The following is a 22,549-nucleotide window of genomic DNA, read 5'->3' as shown; positions in this document are numbered from 1 at the left end:
AATATCGGAAAATACTGACCCGCAGGATAACCATGGCTGCAATCCTCTACACACTTACCTGGGAGTAAGTCCACCTGAACTCAGTGTGTCTTATTCCTGAGAATAGGAATATGTAAGTTCTCCAAAGGTTCTGCCCCTGTGTTACCATATAGTACTACAAGATAGTTCTCCTCCTGTACTTGCATGTCTTCTAAATATTCTTGCTCTTAATTTCTTTATCATCGTAACATCATCATAATAGGAGACAAGTCAGAACTACATTTATATTTATACTTGAATTCTGTACATTTTTAAAAATATTTTTTTATGGCTGATATCATGTATGTGGACTGTTTTAAGATCTAAAACACTATGAAAATTATAAGTATATTACATGCTTCTGCTCCATTGGTCTTTAGCTGTAATAAGTTATTCATTCATTCATAACTGCAACTGCCACTAATCCACCTCCTCTAATTTTTAATGCAGTTTGTCCTTCTTACTGTCATTTTTCATAATATAACTTCTTAGAATCATAGAATCATAGAATCATAGAGTTGGAAGAGACCACAAGGGCCATCGAGTCCAACCCCCTGCCAAGCAGGAAACACCATCAGAGCACTCCTGACATATGGTTGTCAAGCCTCTGCTTAAAGACCTCCAAAGAAGGAGACTCCACCACACTCCTTGGCAGCAAATTCCACTGTCGAACAGCTCTCACTGTCAGGAAGTTCTTCCTAATGTTTAGGTGGAATCTTCTTTCTTGTAGTTTGGAACCATTGCTCCGTGTCCGCTTCTCTGGAGCAATGTTAAAGGAAATGCATTTAGAACACCAAGGACAAAGTTTCCTCATTCTCTCTTTCCCTCAGCCCTTTTATCCCACCCCTTTTAACTGTGTTGAAAGAAATAGGGCTCATTTTTGTTTTTCTGAAATATAGAAGATTACTGTATCAGGAAGGAATTGCTGGGTGCAACAAGGGTGGTCCTGCCTGCTTGCTGGTCCTCACCTCTCTCTCTCTCTCTCTCTCTCACACACACACACACACACACACACACAGAGAGAGAGAGAGAGAGAGAGAGAGAGAGAGAGAGAGAGAGAGAGAGTACAAGGTAACTTCTAGCTCAGCCTTGAGCCAGGGGAAAGGACATGTGAGAACGTTAGCCCTAATAAACAGAAGAGGAAAGGGACATGAATTTGGAAACCCCGCAAACTCATCTTCTGTTGTGTGTTTCTGATTTGCACAGATGGGGGAGGGGGCATTGTAAAGCTGAATTACTGTCTCCGTCCTACAGCATCTCTGAATTACAGACCATCCTACAGCATCTCAGCCTCCTCCACCCCCACCCCACTCATCTATGAGAGCCCTTGTTGATGTAAGGATTTGCAGCAACTGAGGGTTATCTCTGGGCCACTTGCTGAATACAGGTCCATTGATCTGGAGAGAGAACATGTAGATGTTTTTAAAGTTTCCTCCCTTCCCCCACCTCTCCAAGCACCCGTGGAGATAATGAATCACTGTTTTTCCTCTATAAATGGCAGAACTTATTCCCATCCCAGTTTTCAAAGCCACAGGTTTTGTAGGCTTCAGCAGCAAGTATACAGCTTTCTTCACTGCTGTTCTATTTATATATGGGAAATATTGATGTGGTGGCTGCACAGAATGTCCTGCAGTTTTTGGGTATGACTCCAAGCACGTAATAGCCACCATTCTGCAAAGCTGATGTTAGCATCCCCCCCCCCCCCACGATGGGCCATCCATCAGCTTTCCCTGTAATTCTATTGCCCCAATTCTCACAAAGGTGATAAATCCATGTCTGGCTTGCAGCTCATCAGACTGCACATAGTTCAATACTCCTCTATACCAAAAGTGCCCTTCGCACTGTAAACTAGATGCAAGGCATTAGGTCAGTTTTGTAAATGGAAGGATCTTGTTTGTTTGGATGAGTGTGCCATCCTATGATCCCCCTTCTGCATTCTGTAGCAGCACAGCACTGATGACAGAGGCCAGACACTTCAGTGAGGATTCAGTGGTAGAGGGAAAGGAGCCACTTCATTCCCTGCATTTGTAAGAGGGCACCTGCAATTGTAGAGCATGAATTAAGGCAGAAGTTGAACACCTGTGTAAGGTTCGCTGCTTCTTCCCATATCACATGTGTGATGTGCCATTTTCAAGCCTCCCCACCCTCCCAGTGGTATCCAACAATTTGGAATTCATGTCATATGTCTGTCCCTGCATATTATGGAGAGAGCAGGAAGGACCTGATACCAAGGTTCCAGCATCACATACAGTATTTATCAAACTCAGGTCCCCAACTATTGTTAGATTACAACTTCCATAATCCCTAGCTAGCAGGACCAGTGGTCAGGGATGATGGGAGTTGTAGTCCCACTGTTGTTGAGGGCCCAACAGTTGGGGAGTGAACCCGTTTGAGAAACACTGGCTTATAATATATTTGCCTGGAAACTCACATATGATGCATAGATTCACCGGCTGCAGCCATGAAAGGGTTTTTCTGCCACATGATGTGGGGGAAGTGAGCTAGTAGTAAAAGTAAAGCCTATTTAAAATCAACCAGAGGTATGTTGTGGGGATGGGAAACCCTAGCTGAGGGAGATAAAATGCCTTTTTTATTTGCATTATAAATAACTTCATTTCTTATGCAAAACAGTTGCCTTTTCCAGGCTGCTCATTTTGATGTTGTTGGCAAAGCAACAATAAAAGAAAGAAGAGGGGAGCCCTGCACAAAACACCATGCAAAAAGGGGGGCAAGCCTCAAAACAGTGCCAAAATATATAAGGAACTCTGATAAATGTGTCAGCTTCTCTGTATATTGACGCCCTCACCTTACGTGGGTGGGGTATGTGTGTGTTAAGCAAAATCCCCTTCCAAATATTTCACTGGGCAAGAAATATTATGAAAGTAACCAGTCTTTCAAATACAGTCCCCTAAACGCAAGCAAGCTGTTTAGGACCTGAGGTGATAAACCAGCATCATGAATTGGGATTGGAAACAAACCCGAAGCCTGTGAAGAACAAAACATACTGGGGTGATATGCTCTGAATAACAAGCTCCTCAAACTAAGGTGGTAGCCTCATTCCACATGAGTTGAGCACTCCCTAAGAACTACCCCAGGTACAGGGCATCGCAGGTGCTTGACCTGGGTGTGACAAAAGGGTGTGATATAGAACTACCCTCCTGTCCACAGCCACAATCTGCCCCTCCAGGAGCAAAGCTGCTTCGGATGCACTCCCAGACTGCAGACCTGCTCCTTCAGGGGGTGATGCACAACAAACCACTTCCAGGAGAGGTTTCCTGCTGACCAAACAGCCTCTGTCTTATCTGGAGGAAGGATTGATGACACACTCCAAATCCCCCAAAGTCCTATTGCAGTAGTTTCATATCTGCTGAAGGACATGTGGGATAAAACAGATACCTATGAGATAGCACAGACCCAATATTCAGGAGCTACCTAAACAGTAGACCCCCAGCATCACCTTCTGGAACCCGCCCTCCAGGGAGAGCTGGACTTAGCACAGAACCTTTGGTTAATGTGGCTGGTCACTCATCAGCTGCCCAGAGCATAGATGCCAACTCCGAGGGGCCCAATAACATGTTTGAGGGGGGCCAGGCCCCCACAAAATTGGTGGACATGGCCATTGCCTCTGCAAGAAAGCACCAGCAACCTGGCTTCCCCCCAGCACTTGTTCACTTGCTCTCCAACTCCCCTCCCTCTCCCACCAAGCTTGGCACATGTGAATGGTGTGTGAGTGCCACTTCTTAAAATTAGAGAGACTGCGTGGCAAGGGCTCAAGGCACAACAGGGCAGGAGTTCTCTCAGTTCTGGGTAGGGCTGCCTGACATTCACAAGTCACCCATCTCAGGGCTGTCTGTATCATTCCATGAGTGAGATTAAACTTCCCTTCCCCAAACACTTTAATCTTGCTGTAAAATCACCTCCCCATATCAGTTTCAAAAAACAAAACATTGACAACACTACACACTTAATGTACTGTAACATGTCTAATTCCAAAAAGATTTTTATGCTCTCTTTTTTGCTGTATTTTATCTTTTATTTATTTTTACATTTATATACCACCTTTCTCTTCCAAGGATCTCAAGGTTGTGTACCTGGTTCTCCTCCTCCTTCCCATTTCATTCTCACAACAACCTGCGAAGGAGGTTGAGCTAAGAAGTGGCAACGGACTCCAGGGCCACCCAGGGAGCTTCATGGCTGAGTGGAGATTTGAACCCTGCTCTCCCAGATTGTAGCCCAACGCTCTAACCATTACGCCACCCTGTGGTAAATACACACAGATGGAGAAACTGTTGCACATTTTTACACAAAGCAACTCCTTGCAATGTTTTCTCATCAATGATACGTACAGTACATATTTCAAAAGAAACATTACTATCTTCTGTCATGCAGTAGAGGAGACTACACATCTTAACATCTTTCAGGTCTCTTTGTGCCATCTTGGTTGGGTGTCACGGTACACCTGCTTTCAGGTTTGTTGCTTTAAGAAAGAACACCCATGTTTTTCCATATCTTTCCACATTGTAACATCCCCTTACTATGGAATGTTGAATAGGTCCCATTTTAATTTTCTGTTACTATATATACAATTTCAATCTAAACTGTAGTGTATTGTTATGAGATGGGGGGGGGCGAGTTTGGATGATGTCCTGAGTCCCTTCTAATTCTTGAGATCCTGTACCTGTTACAAAGCAAAATGTAGCTCCTCTCTGCTAAGACATCTTAAGAACTGCCGCTGTCTGCCTTTTGCAGACTCCCCTGGTGAAGTTAATGTCTGAGAAGAGTTTTGAATTAGAACTGTAGCCACTGCACGAAACTGCCCTGACTATCATGAGGGAGAAGAGTGAGACCAAAGCCCCTGAGACGCTTCTGCAGTCTCCCTTTTCCCTGATTCTTGGTGGAGGATGGCATTGGTGCTTTAAATGTATGGTGCGCTTGCATAACTAAGCAGAAGGTTGCACTCAAACCTCCTAGATCCCAGCTTTGACCTGCAGGACTCCAGCTGCAAAATCTGTGTTTCAGCACCAGCACACAACCCTGGAAGGTGGGATCTAATAAAGAAGAGAGGAGAGAGAGTAGTAATTCAGTGCATATACTGCCCTACACCCAAGATCCCTGGGAGGTGTGCAACATTAGCAACATAATTTATCATGGCTTAAAACACACAATACATTAAAATAAAATAATAATAATAACAGATACCCCCACACAATTTCTAGGCACAGGCAGAGTTATTTATTTGGTTATTAATTTCAGTGGGTCTACGCTGAGTAAAATTAGTTGAAAAGAGCCATTGTGTATATTTTTCCCAGTGCTGCCCTGTAAAAATATTACTGGACTCAATACTCTTTCTGCATCACTTATTTCTATTTTTCACCTACCCCTTGGTGACAGTTCTAAAAATATCTTCTTTTTATTGGTGACTTTTCTAAAAGCAGCAGGTGAAGACTTAGCCAGATAGATGCACAGTGCATTAGCTTATTTAGTTATAAAGTGTTTTATTCCAACCTTTAGCCAAAAATAATAATAATAATAAAGCTTCCAGAGCAGATAAATGAAAAACAATCTAAAATAGTTGACATAAAAGGGAATGGGAATGGGGAGGGAAAAGGAAAGGAACACGCTCATGCCCCAGTTCTTGAAGTTATATTGACCAGGTGGGGCGGAAACAGTGCAGACAGCTTGATGAAATGACTGCTGTTAGGTGATACTTGTGGAAGAGCCGAAACAGCTCTGAGCAGCAGTGATAGAATAATGCTGCTTCCTTTCTCTCTCTTTCTGCTCTGCAAACTGGTGGAATATTGGTATTTGGTCAGTACCATGCGGGTGGCACTGTGGGTTAAACCTAGGACTTGCCGATCAGAAGGTTGGCGGTTCGAATCCCGGCCACGTAGTGAGCTCCCGTTGCTCGGTCCCAGCTCCTGCCCACCTAGCAGTTTGAAAGCACGTCCAAGTGCAAGTAGATAAATAGGTACCGCTCCAGTGGGAAGGTAAACGGCATTTCCGTGCGCTGCTCTGGTTCGCCAGAAGCAGCTTAGTCATGCTGGCCACCCTCAACCAATAAAGCGAGATGAGCACTGCAACCCCAGAGTCGGCCACGACTGGACCTAATGGTCAGGGGTCCCTTTACCTTTATGTCTATTTCCAGAATGGCCAACTTTTAAAATGTTTCCATCTAAGCCCCGATGTTTCATCCATCGTTTCATTTAAAGCCACACTGCACTGTGCACCTTCAACTACCAGACTTTTAGAAGACATCTGAAGGCAGCCCTGTTTAGGGAAGCTGTTAATGTTTGATGGATTACTGTATTTTAATATTTTGTTGGAAGTTGCCCAGAGTGGCTGGGAAAGCCCAGCCAGAAGGGCGGGGTATAAATAATAAACTATTATTATTAAATTTTTATTATTCAAACAGCATTATCCATGGATGCAGCGGGAGACTCTGGACTCAGAGCATCAGCAGCTAAGACTTCTGTTCCTCTTTTTCATTTCAGATATCAAGAGAGATGCTTCTGCTGTAGCTCTTCTTGCCCATCCACTTACAGTAGTTGATGCAGCTCTCTTGTGTGGCAGCCTCCTTTAAGTTTCCCAACTCTGATAGGTGCAAATTGTTATATTTTACAGATGCAGTAGTTAATGGATGGCAGCTTGCTTCAGGCCTCCCACAAAGTTCTGTCGCCCAGGCTGGACTGTAACCCAGACCTCACAAGTAGCAAATATGTCTCAGCCAAGGGGACCACACAAGCTTGTATCTTACAACTCCTCCTAACAGGTCTCCCACAGGTATGCACACTGCTTTTTCTCTGGTTGCATGTATTCCTTTCTCCCCTCCCCTTTAAACATGGGGAGTAGTAGATGTTAAATGTAGTGGGTAGCCAACATTTGAGAAGAGTTCTTCATTAAAAAATTGAGTTGAGTGGGGAGAAATGGCTAGAATTTTTCTTCATGATGTACTAGTTTTCTAAGTTCAAGGATTGTTTCTGTAATTCTTTACCTGGGGTAGAATCAAACATGGAACAGCCCCAAATAAAGCTTCATCACATAGTTGTTGTTGCTATTTTGTTTACATTTTATCTTCATACCTACCTGCCAAGCAAAACGGAACCATCCGAAGTTTACAGTGGTTAGATATCATTTCACATAAATTTTGTGAGCAGTTTGCATGAAAATAGCATACATGAGTGAAGTGTCTCCAGGTAATAAACCTGACAAGCAAATAGATCAAGAGCAGTGCTATTTTTCTAAAAGAAGTGGTGCTGGAACTCACCCCAAACAGAGGGGCCAGAACTGAGTTCTGGTGAGCTCCAGCTGAACAAAAACCCTGGTTAAGTGTTTTTGTGCTGGAGACTTTTAAAGGGGGAGGGGTGTTGTGGGAAATGAGAACTCAGTGTGATTTGCTTTCCCCCTGTGGTTTTGTGGGCAACAGTTTTATTATGAAAATGACATACATTATGGAGGAGCCCCTAGTGAAGTAACTTTCCAGAAGGATGGGGTGGGGACTAGGGAGTTATGATGAATGAAAAAAGAGAGAAAAAACCAGCTCCACGCTTGTCGGCTGCTCAGCTGGCACGTTTGACAGCAGCAGAGGTGTGGGTATGTGGCAGAGAGGCAGAAGGACTTAAACACCTGGCATTTTCCAAGCAAGCACCACTAACAGAACTAGCAAATACGTAAGAACAAGGTGGTACATGGCTTCAATTTCCCTTCTACAAAGCACAGCGACTGAGCCCTGGTCCCTCTTATTAGAAACCAAATCTGTCTTCCCCACCCCTACCTGCCACTGTGGCATTTTTCTTATCAAGTTTGGGAAGAAATGTTTCAAATTCTATGGGAATTTTAAACATGTGAAGCACTTTGGAGGCCCCCAATTCAGTTTGAGCCACTTTGGAGAGATCCCACTTCAGTTCAGACAAGTCCTAGATATACATGAAGTGGCTTCACTTTCTTTTTCTCTATTTGAGACTCATCAGAAACTTTTGCTAGCTAATATGAAAGAATACACTCAACAGGAAGTGTGCCACACTTTCGATATTTGAGTATATTTCCTGTAGGACTACCTGTCTCCCTCGGTCCTCTTCCAGCCTTGCTGTCATCTGAATAATCCTTCTTGCTTGTGCCACAATCTTGGTTAGCAGCAACCAGGGGGAAGGGCCTTCTCGGTCATGGCCCCCCTTCCAATGGACTTGCCTGCTTTCTGTGTTCTGGAAGGCACACCAATGCTAATGACATTTTGTTTGTCATGCAAGATTTTTATTATGTCTGAGATCAAAGAACTGAATTCACAGTGCCTGCTAGGCTGTCAGCTGCATTTTATTCTGATTTTGCTATTCTATTGTTTGAATATGTGCCATAAAAATATTTATGAATAAAATCAGTATTACTAATATTCCGAATAACTCCAAAGTGCAACCACACAATAATTATATTGGGTTAGTTGCATTTGGTTATCTTATTGCATTTTTGTTTTTGTGCCTTGTATGCTGCTCAGATAACTTTGGCCATAGGGTAAATTATAAATTGTAAAAGTAAGATGAATATACAGTATATAAATGAATTAGATGTAGCTGTAGAGTTGTCAAGTATCACTGGAAATTTTACCCAAATTTCTCATATACCATTTCAGGTCTCTTGCAGATAGCAGAGTCTCAATTATACTCTTCATTTAAAGTTCATTTTAGCCATTAAAAATATTGACCCTGTTGGCCTTTGACATCTAAATGCCAAAGCAAACACAGTTAACAAGATTTTGCAACAAATAACAATTTTGTTTTTCTTTCAGTGAAATACAGCAGTTTACTTAAGAGCCCGACTCTCTGTCAACTTCCCTGACCCAGCTGCTGACCCATTGTAAACCAAATAAAGTGGTGGTGGAGAGTATCAGCCTAGCCCAGTGTTGTGTTATGTTCACAATAAACTTAAGCTTCCAAGCAACTGAAAATTGGGCAATTCAAGACATTCTTACTTGGAAGTAAGTTTCATTAAAGTCAATGAGACTTGCCTCTTTTAGTAAATATATTTAGAAGCAAGAGTTCCTTTTGCAAGCACAGCTTTACTGTTTAGGCCAGGGGTCAGCAATCTTTTTCAGCCGTGGGCCAGTCCACCGTCCCTCAGACCATGTGGTGGGCTGGACTATATTTGGGGTGTGTGTGAATGAATTCCTATGCCCCACAAATAACCCAGAGATGCATTTTAAATAAAAGCACACATTCTACTCATGTAAAAACACGCTGATTCCCGGACCGCCTGTGGGCCAGATTGAGAAGGCGATTGGGCCTTAGGTTGCCTACCCCGTTTAGGCAATGGGGAAATGTAAAGTGTATATATTGTTATAGATTGTGGGGGGACCCCCCTAAACCCTAGAAATTAATAAATGCTACGATATTGGTTATTTGTGATATCAAGCAGTTCCAGGGCTAGCTTACGCAAAACAACCTGGCTGAGCCACATGTAAACAGAGACTGGGAATTTGGAAGGTTGCCAGGGCAACTGCCCAGGGGTGGGGGTTTGTTGGGAGGAATAAGGAGGAAGAAGAGCTGAGATCCATCTTGGGCAGGCAGGCTGAAGGACGCCTGCACTGCTGCCTCTTGAAATGACCATGACGTAAGACCTCCATGCAGACTGCAGGTGTAAATGGGTGAATAAACCATATTTCTTAACACCATGGACAATCTCTGCTTTGTCTTCCATTCTCCAAAGGGAAACAGACCCTTTGTGGGTGCCTGGGACCCCATGGGGGCTTGCCACTACTCAGCTGAGAGGGGCAGCACCCAATTTTTGTAACAATATGTTTAAATGATTTTACAGGCGACTCATATAGACAAGGGATGCGGGTGGCGCTGTGGGTTAAACCACAGAGCCTAGGACTTGCCGATCAGAAGGTCGGCAGTTCGAATCCCCGCGACAGGGTGAGCTCCCATTGCTCTGTCCCTGCTCCTGCCAACGTGGCAGTTCAAAAGCACATCAAAGTGCAAGTAGATAAATAGGAACCGCTCCGGCGGGAAGGTAAATGGCGTTTCCATGCTCTGGTTCGCCAGAAACGGCTTTGTCATGGTGGCCACATGACCCGGAAGCTGTACACCAGCTCCCTCGGCCAATAAAGCGAGATGAGCGCCGTGACCCCAGAGTCGGTCACGACTGGACCTAATGGTCAGGGGTCCCTTTACCTTTACCTTTTACATATAGACTCTTCCTTGATTTGCATGTGTATAGAGGTTGTTGTTAAATATTTTACTTGGGGTGTTTCATATATTAAACAGTAATTTCCTTGTTTAGTCACACTTAGGTCTGGTTCTCACTTGTCTTTGAAATGTATCACTTCCAAGTGAAGGTCACATGACTGAACACAATCCTAGATGCAAAAAGTCCCTCCACTTAGAAAAATTGTATCTCAGGGGAAAGTATTGGCTGAAATCCTTTTTTTTTTTTTGCCATCTAAAGTTCTATGTGGATAGATTGCTCATTTATTTGTTTTTGTCCCCATATAGACAAGTATTCCAGGATCTGAGGATCAGACCCTTTGCATTAATTTCTGAACTGATATATTCCAGTCATAGTTCAACCACCTCAGTCAGGAGGACTAAATGTTAGAATGTTTTAGGGCATATCTCTCTCTCTCTCTCTCTCTCTCTCTCTCTCTCTCTCTCTCTCTCTCTCTCTCTCATATAGCTCCCCTGAATATTCATAAGCTGAAAGGTAGTACAGTATCCAAAAGTGAAAAAAGCTACAGATGAATTTTCTCAGAAATTCTCGTCAGCGCTGATTTTAGGGTGGTGTGGGCAGTTCCCCCTTACAGAGTGTCAAGCCAAGGAGGCGCAAAACTATGATGTAGCGCACTAGAGAGCATGTAGAGAATGAAACGCAAGAGAGCGCCTTGCTCTTGGTGCAATTTTACCAAAGTTGGCCTCTGGTCTCGTTGTTGAAAACATTCTTGAAGTAGAAGGGAAAGGAAAGGGAAAGGAGGGGGATGAAATGAAGAGAAAGACCTTCTTGCTCTCCTTAGAGCAGACCGGCACAACTTGGCAGTAGGTAGGGCCCAGAATTAAAATAGGGTCAACTTCTTCAGGCTTACTTTCCAATTAAATGTATAATTAACGAGGGGGAGGGGGGAGAGAAAAGAAAACCCCAAAGTTACACACCCAAAAAGAAAAGGGGGGAGGGGAGGGCCAGAAGAATATAAAATAATAATAATAGTAACAGTAATAAATAAAAAGTAAAACTGTCCCTCAATGTCCTTCTCACACCTCAGTGGCCTCCTTTTTGGTGCCCCAGCCACCCCTGTGTTCATGGCTGGCGGTGGTGGGTCCTCTTCAGGTCCCCTTCCATTTCTCGCCTGCCTTCCCGATGTGGAATTTGTAACTGGCTGACTGACCGAACCCAAAGGGTGCTCATCAATGGTTCCTCTTCATCCTGGAGAAGAGTGACTAGTGGGGTGCCACAGGGTTCTGTCTTGGGCCCGGTCTTATTCAACATCTTTATCAATGACTTGGATGATGGACTCAAGGGCATCCTGATCAAATTTGCAGATGACACCAAACTGGGAGGGGTGGCTAACACCCCAGAGGACAGGATCACACTTCAAAACGACCTTGACAGATTAGAGAACTGGGCCAAAACAAACAAGATGAATTTTAACAGGGAGAAATGTAAAGTATTGCACTTGGGCAAAAAAAATGAGAGGCACAAATACAAGATGAGTGACACCTGGCTTGAGAGCAGTACATGTGAAAAGGATCTAGGAGTCTTGGTTGACCACAAACTTGACATGAGCCAACAGTGTGACACGGCAGCTAAAAAAGCCAATGCAATTCTGGGCTGCATCAATAGGAGTATAGCATCTAGTTCAAGGGAAGTAATAGTGCCACTGCATTCTGCTCTGGTCAGACCTCACCTGGAGTACTGTGTCCAGTTCTGGGCACCACAGTTCAAGAAGGACACTGACAAACTGGAACGTGTCCAGAGGAGGGCAACCAAAATGGTCAAAGGCCTGGAAACGATGCCTTATGAGGAACGGCTAAGGGAGCTGGGCATGTTTAGCCTGGAGAAGAGGAGGTTAAGGGGTGATATGATAGCCATGTTCAAATATATAAAAGGATGTCACATAGAGGAGGGAGAAAGGTTGTTTTCTGCTGCTCCAGAGAAGCGGACACGGAGCAATGGATCCAAACTACAAGAAAGAAGATTCCACCTAAACATTAGGAAGAACTTCCTGACAGTAAGCGCTGTTTGACAGTGGAATTTGCTGCCAAGGAGTGTGGTGGAGTCTCCTTCTTTGGAGGTCTTTAAGCAGAGGCTTGACAACCATATGTCAGGAGTGCTCTGATGGTGTTTCCTGCTTGGCAGGGGGTTGGACTCGATGGCCCTTGTGGTCTCTTCCAACTCTATGATTCTATGATTCTATGAATGCTGGCTTGGAGGCAAGAAGCAGCTTCCTGCCTCGGCTGGGCAGGGAGTTTTCCCGTTGACCAGCTGGAACGCACCTGGCTGCATCTCGGACTCAGCTCGTGGTTTCTTTTTCTCTCAGCAGCCTTCCCTGAATGTCCCCCTTCCTTCCTGTCTTCCTTGTTCCTTGGGGCTCAGGGAAGATTCGTGAGGAGGGCCAGTGGCGTGAGACAAGGGGGCTTTTCCAGGCCTTGGTTGAGCCCTGAAGGTTGGTTTTGAGACAGGAAAGCACAAGGTGTGTGAGGCAGGGATGTAGGAAGGAGGTGCGGGGGTGCGCCCCCCCAGGTGTCATCCTTGAGGGGGGTGACAAAATGGCACACAGTGGGGGTCGGCACTTACTGCGGGGCCTGGCCAGCAGCGCACCTGAGCCACGCATCTCCCCTGGGAGTGACATGGTGGCTCAGGGCCCCGCACTGCCCAAAACAGCAGCATGGGGCTTGCGTCCGCCAGGCAGACCCTGTGGGCAGCTCACCCCACTGCCATCCAGGGCAGATCGCTGCAACGCCCCCCTAGGTGGATTGCTGCAGCAGCCCCGTGCGACGCCCCCATGCGTGGATCTCCACGGTGTCCCCATGGATGGCTCACCCCCACTGCTTCAGGTGCCGGAGCAGCTAGCTACGCCCCTGGTGTGAGGCACTACTGCCACCACTGCCTCAAGAGGAGAGGGAAAGTGGGTGGGGGAGAGGCTGGGCGAGATGAGTGCTCAGCTACCTGCTAGGGCCAGGCGGGCACAGACAAAGCATTTTTCACAAGCCACCCATAATCCTTTGTTCAGCTGCAAGTGGCCCGCGGATCACTCCTTAGAGCAACCAAGGAGTGGTGATCACAACTCAAAACATACTGTGCTATGCTTTTGTGCAACATTTTAGAAAAAAATACCATAAATCAATTTTTTAAATTTTTTTTACTTCATTGCTAGGTCAGCCATTGAATTAAGACTTCCTCCAAGCAGTTTCCTGTCTTTGCTGCAACCCCCTCGAGCTTCAGGGAAGGACCATGTGGCATGTACCCTGGTGCATGGAAAATTATACCAATTATAACATCAAAGTGATGTCACAGATCATAAATCTGCTCCGTGGGAGCAGGGCCGGGGCGGGAGAGTGCTAGAGTCCTGTCTAGTCAAACTGCGTGGGATCAGTTCCAATCAGTTACCTCCGAGGATGTGGACAGGCTGCTTAGACGAGTGAAACCGACCACCTGTCTCCTTGATCCTTGTCCATCCTGGCTGATAAAAGCGAGCCGGGAAGGACTGGGCGATGGGCTTTGTGGGGTGGTGAATGCTTCCCTCCGTGAGGGAGCCTTCCCAGACCCGCTGAAAGAGGTGGTTATCAAACTGCTTCTTAAAAAACCATCTTTAGATGCTGCCAATATGGCCAACTATCGCCCAGTCTCAAATCTTCCATTCTTGGGCAAGGTGATTGAGCGGGTGGTTGCTGAACAACTCCAGGCACGCCAAGAAGAAGCGGACCATTTGGATCCCTTCCAGTCAGAATTCAAGTGCCTTGGTTGCACTGGTTGATGATCTCCGGCAGGCTAGGGACTGCTGTTTCCTAGTGAGAGCTGTTTCCTAGTTCTGCTGGATCTCTCAGCGGCATTTGATACCATCAACCATAACATCCTTCCTCCCAGGGGCTGGGAGCTGGAGGCACTGTCATACAGTGGTTCCGCTCCTTCCTCTTGGGCCGTGTTCAGAAAGTGGTGGTGGGGGATGAGTGTTCAGACCCCTAGGATCTCACTTGTGCGGTGCCTCAGGGTTCTGTCCTCTCCCCCATGCTTTTCAACATCTACATGCAGCCGCTGGGAGAGATCATCAGGGGGTTGGGCTGGGTGTTCATCAGTATGCAGATGACACCCAGCTCTACCTCTGTTTCAAATCAGAACCAGTGGAGGCGGTGAAGGTCCTGTGTGAGTGTCTGGAGGCGGTTGGAGGATGGATGGTGGCTTACAGATTGAGACTGAATCCTGATAAGACCGAAGTACTGTTTTGGGGGGACAGGAGGCGGGCAGGTATGGAGGATTCCCTGTCCTGAATGGGGTAACTGTGCCCCTGAAGGACCAGCTGCGCAGCCTGGGAGTCATTTTGGACTCACAGCTGTTCATGGAGGCACAGTTCAAATCCGTGTCCAGGGCAGCTGTTTACCAGCTCCATTTGGTACGCAGGCTGAGACCCTATCTGCCTGCGGACTACCTCACCAGAGTGGTGCATGCTCTGGTTATCTCCCACTTGGACTACTGCAATGCGCTCTACGTGGGGCTACCTTTGAAGGTGATCCGGAAACTACAACTAATCCAGAATGCGGCAGCCAGACTGGTGACTGGGAGCGGACGCAGAGACCATATAACACCGGTCTTGAAAGACCTACATTGGCTCCCAGTACATTTCCGAGCACAATTCAAAGTGTTGGTGCTGACCTTTAAAGCCCTAAGAAGCCTCAGTCCAGTATATCTGAAGGAGCGTCTCCACCCCCATCGTTCTACCCAGACACTGAGGTTCAGCACCGAGGGCCTTCTGGCGGTTACCTCACTGCGAGAAGCCAAGTTACAGGGAACCAGGCAAAGGGCCTTCTTGGTAGTGGCACCCTCCTACCAGATGTCAAAGATAACAACAACTACCAGACTTTTAGAAGACATCTGAAGGCAGCCCTGTTTAGGGAAGCTTTTAATGTTTGATGTATTATAGTATTTTAATATTATTTTTTTGGAAGCCGCCCATAGTGGCTGGGGAAGCCCAGCCAGATGGGCAGGGTATAAATAATAAAATTATTATTATTATTATTATTATTATTATTATTATTATTATTCTCTTCACAATATGTTTGCAGGTTGTGGATCCCTCCTCCCAGCAGTGTCCATCTCTACTCAATGTTTTATTGTGGGAAACCACCAGCAAACATCCCTGGCAGCAATGCTGCACTTCCCCATCATGCATTATGGAAGGACAGCATGAGATCCAAGCTAGTGCTACGTTAGTGCTGAAATCCACTTTCAACCACTGTGTGTATACAACTAAAGAAACTGAAAAACTACAGTACCAGCTAAGACACAGACACGCACACACCTCTGAAAAGCAAAAGCATAGCACTTCTTTTGAAATAAGGAAATCTCACAAGATCAAAATGCCATATAGGTACATAGACAGAGTTGAGCATTTTTGCATACTACCCCAATCTCTGAGTGGTGTGAGATTCCAAGGGTTCCACATACTTACCCAGGGAATGAGGGACAAGGTTCCACAGGCTTACGTCCTTTGGGAATGAGGGACAGCACAAACAGTGGTGTCTTTATGATTTATGGTTCATTTACATCTGAGCCCACGATGGAGGGGTTCACAGCATTAACACCTCGAAAAGGTATTGCTTCTCCCATAGCCACAGACTTGGATTCAAACAGAAATCAAGCATTGCTCTCAAATGTTTCTCTGGCTCTCTCCAATTTGCTGCTTACTTCTAGGATACACCACGGCCAAATTCTGCACTCTGCCTTTTTCTGTTGAGGGAGGGGGTCCTATACATCTTAACACCCCAAACTTACAGCAATATGTGCTCTACAATTCAGCCTCCATTTTTTTCTTCATGGTCATAGGGTGTTACCCTGGCTAGCCTCCCATCCCTTGATTCCTGGGCCCAGTAAAGTCTACGTGCCTCTTCCTACCTGGGCCCAGTAGACATCCTGAAAAGCATTTAACTACTTTGTAACTGGCTATTGTCCTTTTGATGTAGGAGGGAAATAAATCTTATGGTTGGGAAATCATGCAAGTTAAATAATAAAGATGTGAATAAGCAGCAATCATATTTAAACATGCATGATTGTTATGTGCTCCCACAAACACTTTAAATGACCCTCTCGGCAAACCCTCTAATAACAGAATAAAGCGTTAATGAAGGAAGGAACAGCATCTCCGTGGCTCTTCAATAAAGGACAGGCTAGGAAGCAGTGAAGTGATTTTGCGTGGGCCTCATGTATGAAGGACAAGCATAAAGGTTTAGCACAGGAGGCACACACACCGCTTAGGGAGGGCTTCCTTCCCCCTGCTCGAAGTTATCTGCATAGCAGCATAATGTTATATTGCATTGTATTTATACTATAACAGAAAAAATGAAGGGGAGGAACTATCAGTCATGTGTAAAGATTTGAGGGAAAAGAGAAATTAATTATAATAGAAAAACTGGCTATTTTTTGTTGTAAGAAGCACATGGCCAAAGATGTGGGGGTTGTTGCAGGAAAGGAGGCAAGGCAACAGCACCTGCAGTACCTGCCTGAGGTGTGTGTTCTGCTGATGCCCCTGGGCCCCCGCACCTGCTTGGAGTTAGGCCAGACTAACCTGCCAGTTCAAGGGAGGAAGTAAAAGAGATTTAAATCAATAGCATTAATTTATATCTGTGTGGATATAAACAGTTGTAAATGCATCTCCAGTAGTTTTGGGTTCCAAACTCTAATGGTCCTGAAAAGACAATACTGTGCTTTGCTATGTTTCTGGGTGAACACTGGCAGAGCTCAGGACAGGAAGGAATGGCTCCTGGCACAAGAAGAGTCCTGACTCAGGAGGCAGAATGTAAGGGGCAACTCTGGGGGCACAACACATACCTACACAAACATGCTGCCGGAGAAGTGGCTGTGGTGGTTTCTGGGTTCTGGTTTTTGTTGTTGTTGTTGTTGTTTTGAATAATATTTATTACTTTTCCAACAATTTAAACACTACAAAAAAAGAACAATACAAAAAAAAGAATAATACAAAAACACTACATAATACTAACACATTAAGCTAACAAAACAAAACAAAAACAGTTTAAAACACATCAAACAATTTCAATATCTTATCTTTCATTCACTTATTTCAACGACCTCCTCACACCTCCCTTTTTGTATTCCACTTCTATTAATTGTTTCAGCAATTCCTTTCCATCTTCCTCTGTTTTCTATCCTATAATTATCTTAACATATTCTAACCTTATTTTTTCCTTTAATGCTCTATTAATCTATTTATACTTAATTCCTTATAACATTTCTGCTAAAGCCATATAACTTCATTCCCACATTTTTCTAACATTCATTAATTTTACAGTATTTCTGTAAATAGTCTTTAAACTTTTTCCAGTCTTCTTCCACCGACTCTTCTCCCTGGTCTCGGATTCTGCCAGTCATTTCCGCCAGTTCCATATAGTCCATCAACTTCATCTGCCATTCTTCCCAGGTGGGTAAATCTTGTGTCTTCCAATACTTTGCGATGAGTATTCTTGCTGCTGTTGTTGCATACATGAAAAAAGTTATATCCTTCTTTGGCACCAATTGGCCGACCATGCCCAGGAGAAAGGCCTCTGGTTTCTTCAGGAAGGTATATTTGAATACCTTTTTCATTTCATTATAAATCATCTCCCAGAACGTCTTAATCCTTGGGCATGTCCACCAAAGGTGAAAGAATGTACCTTCAGTCTCATTACATTTCCAACATTTATTGTCGGGCAAATGGTAAATTTTTGCAAGCTTGACTGGTGTCATGTACCACCTATAAATCATTTTCATTAAATTTTCTCTTAGGGCATTACATGCCGTGAATTTCATACCTGTGGTCCATAACTGTTCCCAGTTAGCCATCATAATGTTATGTCCAACGTCTTGTGCCCATTTAATCATAACTGATTTCACCATTTCATCCTGAGTGTTCCATTTCAACAGCAAGTTATACATTCTTGACAAATTCTTGATTTTTGAATCTAACAATTCTGTTTCCAATTTTGATTTTTGGTGGTTTCTGGGTTCTGGCAAGAATGCAAAAGAGCCCCACAGAATCACACAGAAGTCTCCAGAGTCCTTGTGAGGTTTCTTTTTAAAAAAATATTTATACATTTTCCAAAATTACAATTAATCCAACATTTTCCAATTTACATTCCCTTGGTGTTTGACTTCCCCTCCACCCTTCCATGGTTTCCTTGGATTATCTATCACTGCTGCATATTATGGTTATTTTATACCTTCTTTCCCCCATCTTATTCTAAGCATAACTTTTACTGCTGTCCTTACTCCAAATATGCTAGTGTTTTAACATGTTTACAATAGCTTTTTTAACATTTTCCAATCCTTCTTGAAGGCAGTCTCATCTTGCTCTCTAATTTTACTGGTTAAGCTTGCTAATTCAGCATATTCCATCAATTTCCACTGCCACTCGTCTTTTGTGGGTACTGCGTCCTCCCGTTGTTTAGGGGCATATAATATTCCCGCTGTGGTAGTTGTATACAATAACAAATTCCTTTGGTTTTTTGGTACATCTGCTCACTAGAAGAAAACCTTCTGGTCTTTTTGGAAGAGTTTTCTTAATTATTTTTCTTATCTCATTATTTATCATCTCCCAAAATCCCTTAGCTAGTCTGCAAGTCCACCACATATGGTAAAATGTACATTCTGTTTCCAACAAACACCTGATTCTGACTTATACATCTTTGCTAATTTACTTGGTGTCAGATACCATCTATAAATCATTTTCATATAATTTTCCTTCAAAGTCTAGGTAAAGGTAAAGGTACCCCTGCCCGTTCGGGCCAGTCTTGCCAGACTCTAGGGTCGTGCGCTCATCTCACTCTAGAGGCCGGGAGCCAGCGCTGTCCGCAGACACTTCCGGGTCACGTGGCCAGCATGACAAGCTGCATCTGGCGAGCCAGTGCAGCACACGGAACGCCATTTACCTTCCCGCTGGTAAGCGGTCCCTATTTATCTACTTGCACCCAGGGGTGCTTTCGAACTGCTAGGTTGGCAGGCGCTGGGACCGAGCGACGGGAGCGCACCCCGCCGCGGGGATTCGAACCGCCGACCATGCGATCGGCAAGTCCTAGGCGCTGAGGCTTTTACCCACAGCGCCACCCACGTCCCCCTTCAAAGTCTAACATGCTGTAAATTTCAAAACTATTTTCCACAGTTTCCCCCACATATCTAATTCTATATTGTGTCCCACATCTCTTGCCCAGTGAATCGTAGCCGATTTAACCATTTCATCCTTGGTTTCCCATTCTAAGAGAATCTTACATGTTAAATAGTGGGTAGACATAGCAGACAACGCAGCGATTTCTCCAAAGCAGCTCTTGTTTATTCACAGGCCAGAACAGAACTGAACAGCCAACAGCTCAGCCGGCCTGCTTTTATAGGCAGCCGGCTGTCAACATTTTAGCAACAACAACCCAGGGTTTCCCGCCTAAAGTAACTGACGTGGACCTGACTGAAAACTATATACACAATACTCCTGGTGGCCAGGGTGAGAACTTCAATACATAACATTACACATCCTGGAAACTAATTTTTCTCTATTTTCTATTAGTTCCCTCTCAAATTGGGAACTTAGAATCATAGAATCATAGAGTTGGAAGAGACCACAAGGGCCATCGAGTCCAACCCCCTGCCAAGCAGGAAACACCATCAGAGCACTCCTGACATATGGTTGTCAAGCCTCTGCTTAAAGACCTCCAAAGAAGGAGACTCCACCACACTCCTTGGCAGCAAATTCCACTGTCAAACAGCTCTTACTGTCAGGAAGTTCTTCCTAATGTTTAGGTGGAATCTTCTTTCTTGTAGTTTGGATCCATTGCTCCGTGTCCGCTTCTCTGGAGCAGCAGAAAACAACCTTTCTCCCTCCTCTATGTGACATCCTTTTATATATTTGAACATGGCTATCATATCACCCCTTAACCTCCTCTTCTCCAGGCTAAACATGCCCAGCTCCCTTAGCCGTTCCTCATAAGGCATCGTTTCCAGGCCTTTGACCATTTTGGTTGCCCTCCTCTGGACACGTTCCAGTTTGTCAGTGTCCTTCTTGAACTGTGGTGCCCAGAACTGGACACAGTACTCCAGGTGAGGTCTGACCAGAGCAGAATACAGTGGCACTATTACTTCCCTTGATCTAGATGCTATACTCCTATTGATGCAGCCCAGAATTGCATTGGCTTTTTTAGCTGCCGCGTCACACTGTTGGCTCATGTCAAGTTTGTGGTCAACCAAGACTCCTAGATCCTTTTCACATGTAGTGCTCTCAAGCCAGGTGTCACCCATCTTGTATTTGTGCCTCTCATTTTTTTTGCCCAAGTGCAATACTTTACATTTCTCCCTGTTAAAATTCATCTTGTTTGTTTTGGCCCAGTTCTCTAATCTGTCAAGGTCGTTTTGAAGTGTGATCCTGTCCTCTGGGGTGTTAGCCACCCCTCCCAGTTTGGTGTCATCTGCAAATTTGATCAGGATGCCCTTGAGTCCATCATCCAAGTCGTTGATAAAGATGTTGAATAAGACCGGGCCCAAGACAGAACCCTGTGGCACCCCACTAGTCACTCTTCTCCAGGATGAAGAGGAACCATTGATGAGCACCCTTTGGGTTCGGTCAGTCAGCCAGTTACAAATCCACTGAGTGGTAGCATAGTCAAGACCGCATTTTACCAGCTTCTTTACAAGAATATCATGGGGCACCTTGTCAAATGCCTTGCTGAAATCAAGGTAGGCTACATCCACTGCGTTCCCTTCATCTACCAGGCTTGTAATTCTGTCAAAAAACGAGATCAGGTTCGTCTGACATGACTTATTTTTCAGAAATCCATGCTGACTATTGGTGATCACAGCATTCCTTTCTAGGTGCTCACAGACTGTTTGCTTAATGATCTGCTCCAGAATCTTCCCTGGTATTGATGTCAGACTGACTGGGCGGTAATTATTTGGGTCCTCTCTTTTCCCCTTTTTGAAATTAGGGACAACATTTGCCCTCCTCCAGTCTGCCGGGACTTCGCCTGTTCTCCAGGAATTCTCAAAGATGACTGCCAGTGGTTCTGAAATCACATCTGCCAGTTCTTTTAATACTCTTGGATGCAGTTCATCTGGCCCTGGAGACTTGAATACATCTAGACTAGCCAAGTATTCTTGTACTATCTCCTTAGTTATTCTGGGCTGTGTTTCCTCTGCTGAATCATTTGCTCCAAATTCTTCAGGTCGGGCATTGTTTTCTTTATCGGAGAAGACTGAGGCAAAGAAGGCATTGAGGAGTTCGGCCCTTTCTGTGTCCCCTGTTTGCATTTCACCATCTTCTCCTCTGAGTGACCCCACTGTTTCTTTGTTCTTCCTTTTGCTACGAACATACCCATAAAAGCCTTTTTTGTTGCTTTTAACCTCTCTAGCAAGCCTGAGTTCATTCTGTGCTTTAGCTTTTCTGACTTTGTGTCTACACGTGCTGGCTATTTGTTTGAATTCCTCTTTGGTGGTTTCCCCCCTTTTCCATTTTTTGTACACATCCTTTTTTAATCTTAACTCAGTTAAAAGTTCTTTAGATAGCCACCCTGGCTTCTTTAGGCACCTTCCATGTTTCCGTCTCATTGGTATTGCCTGAAGTTGTGCTTTTACTATCTCCCTCTTAACAAACTCCCAGCCATCATGAACTCCCTTTCCTTTTAGTATTACTGTCCATGGGATCTCACCCAGCACTTCCCTAAGTTTTATGAAGTCGGCTTTCTTAAAGTCGAGAAACTGAGTCCTAGTATGCTTGGCTGCTCCTTTCCGCTGTATAGTAAACTTCAGAAGAGCATGATCACTCGCGCCTAATGATCCTTCCACTTCTACCCCACTAACCAGGTCATCAACATTGGTTAGGACCAGATCTAAAATGGCTGTTCCTCTTGTTGCTTCTCCCACTTTCTGGACAATGAAGTTGTCTGCAAGGCCAGTGAGGAATCTGTTTGACCTTATGCTCTTGGCTGAGTTTGACATCCAACAAATATCCGGGTAATTGAAGTCCCCCATTACTACTATCTCCCTTCCTTTTGCATGCTTGGCCATCTGTTCCAGGAAGGCATCATCTATGTCCTCCGTTTGGCTTGGGGATCTATAGTAAACTTTCATCAAGCAATTTTCATCAACCCCATACTTTGCACGCAAAATGTCCCAGCTTCAATTCCTGGCATTTCAGCAAGTAACAGGATGAGGATAGCACCTTTGCCCTGTCCTCAGAGAGCCACCATTGATCAAAACGCAATAGGCCAATGGTCTCATCCAGAATTAGGCAATTTAAAGCTCACAACCTTTAAAGGAGTATTAAACAAATTTCTGGAGGAGGATAGGCCTAATTGTGGGAACGTTTATA

Source organism: Podarcis filfolensis (genome assembly GCF_964270895.1).
Source record: "Podarcis filfolensis genome assembly, chromosome: 5".
Taxonomy (NCBI): Eukaryota; Metazoa; Chordata; class Lepidosauria; order Squamata; family Lacertidae; genus Podarcis; species Podarcis filfolensis.
Note: the sequence above shows the minus strand (reverse complement) of the source record.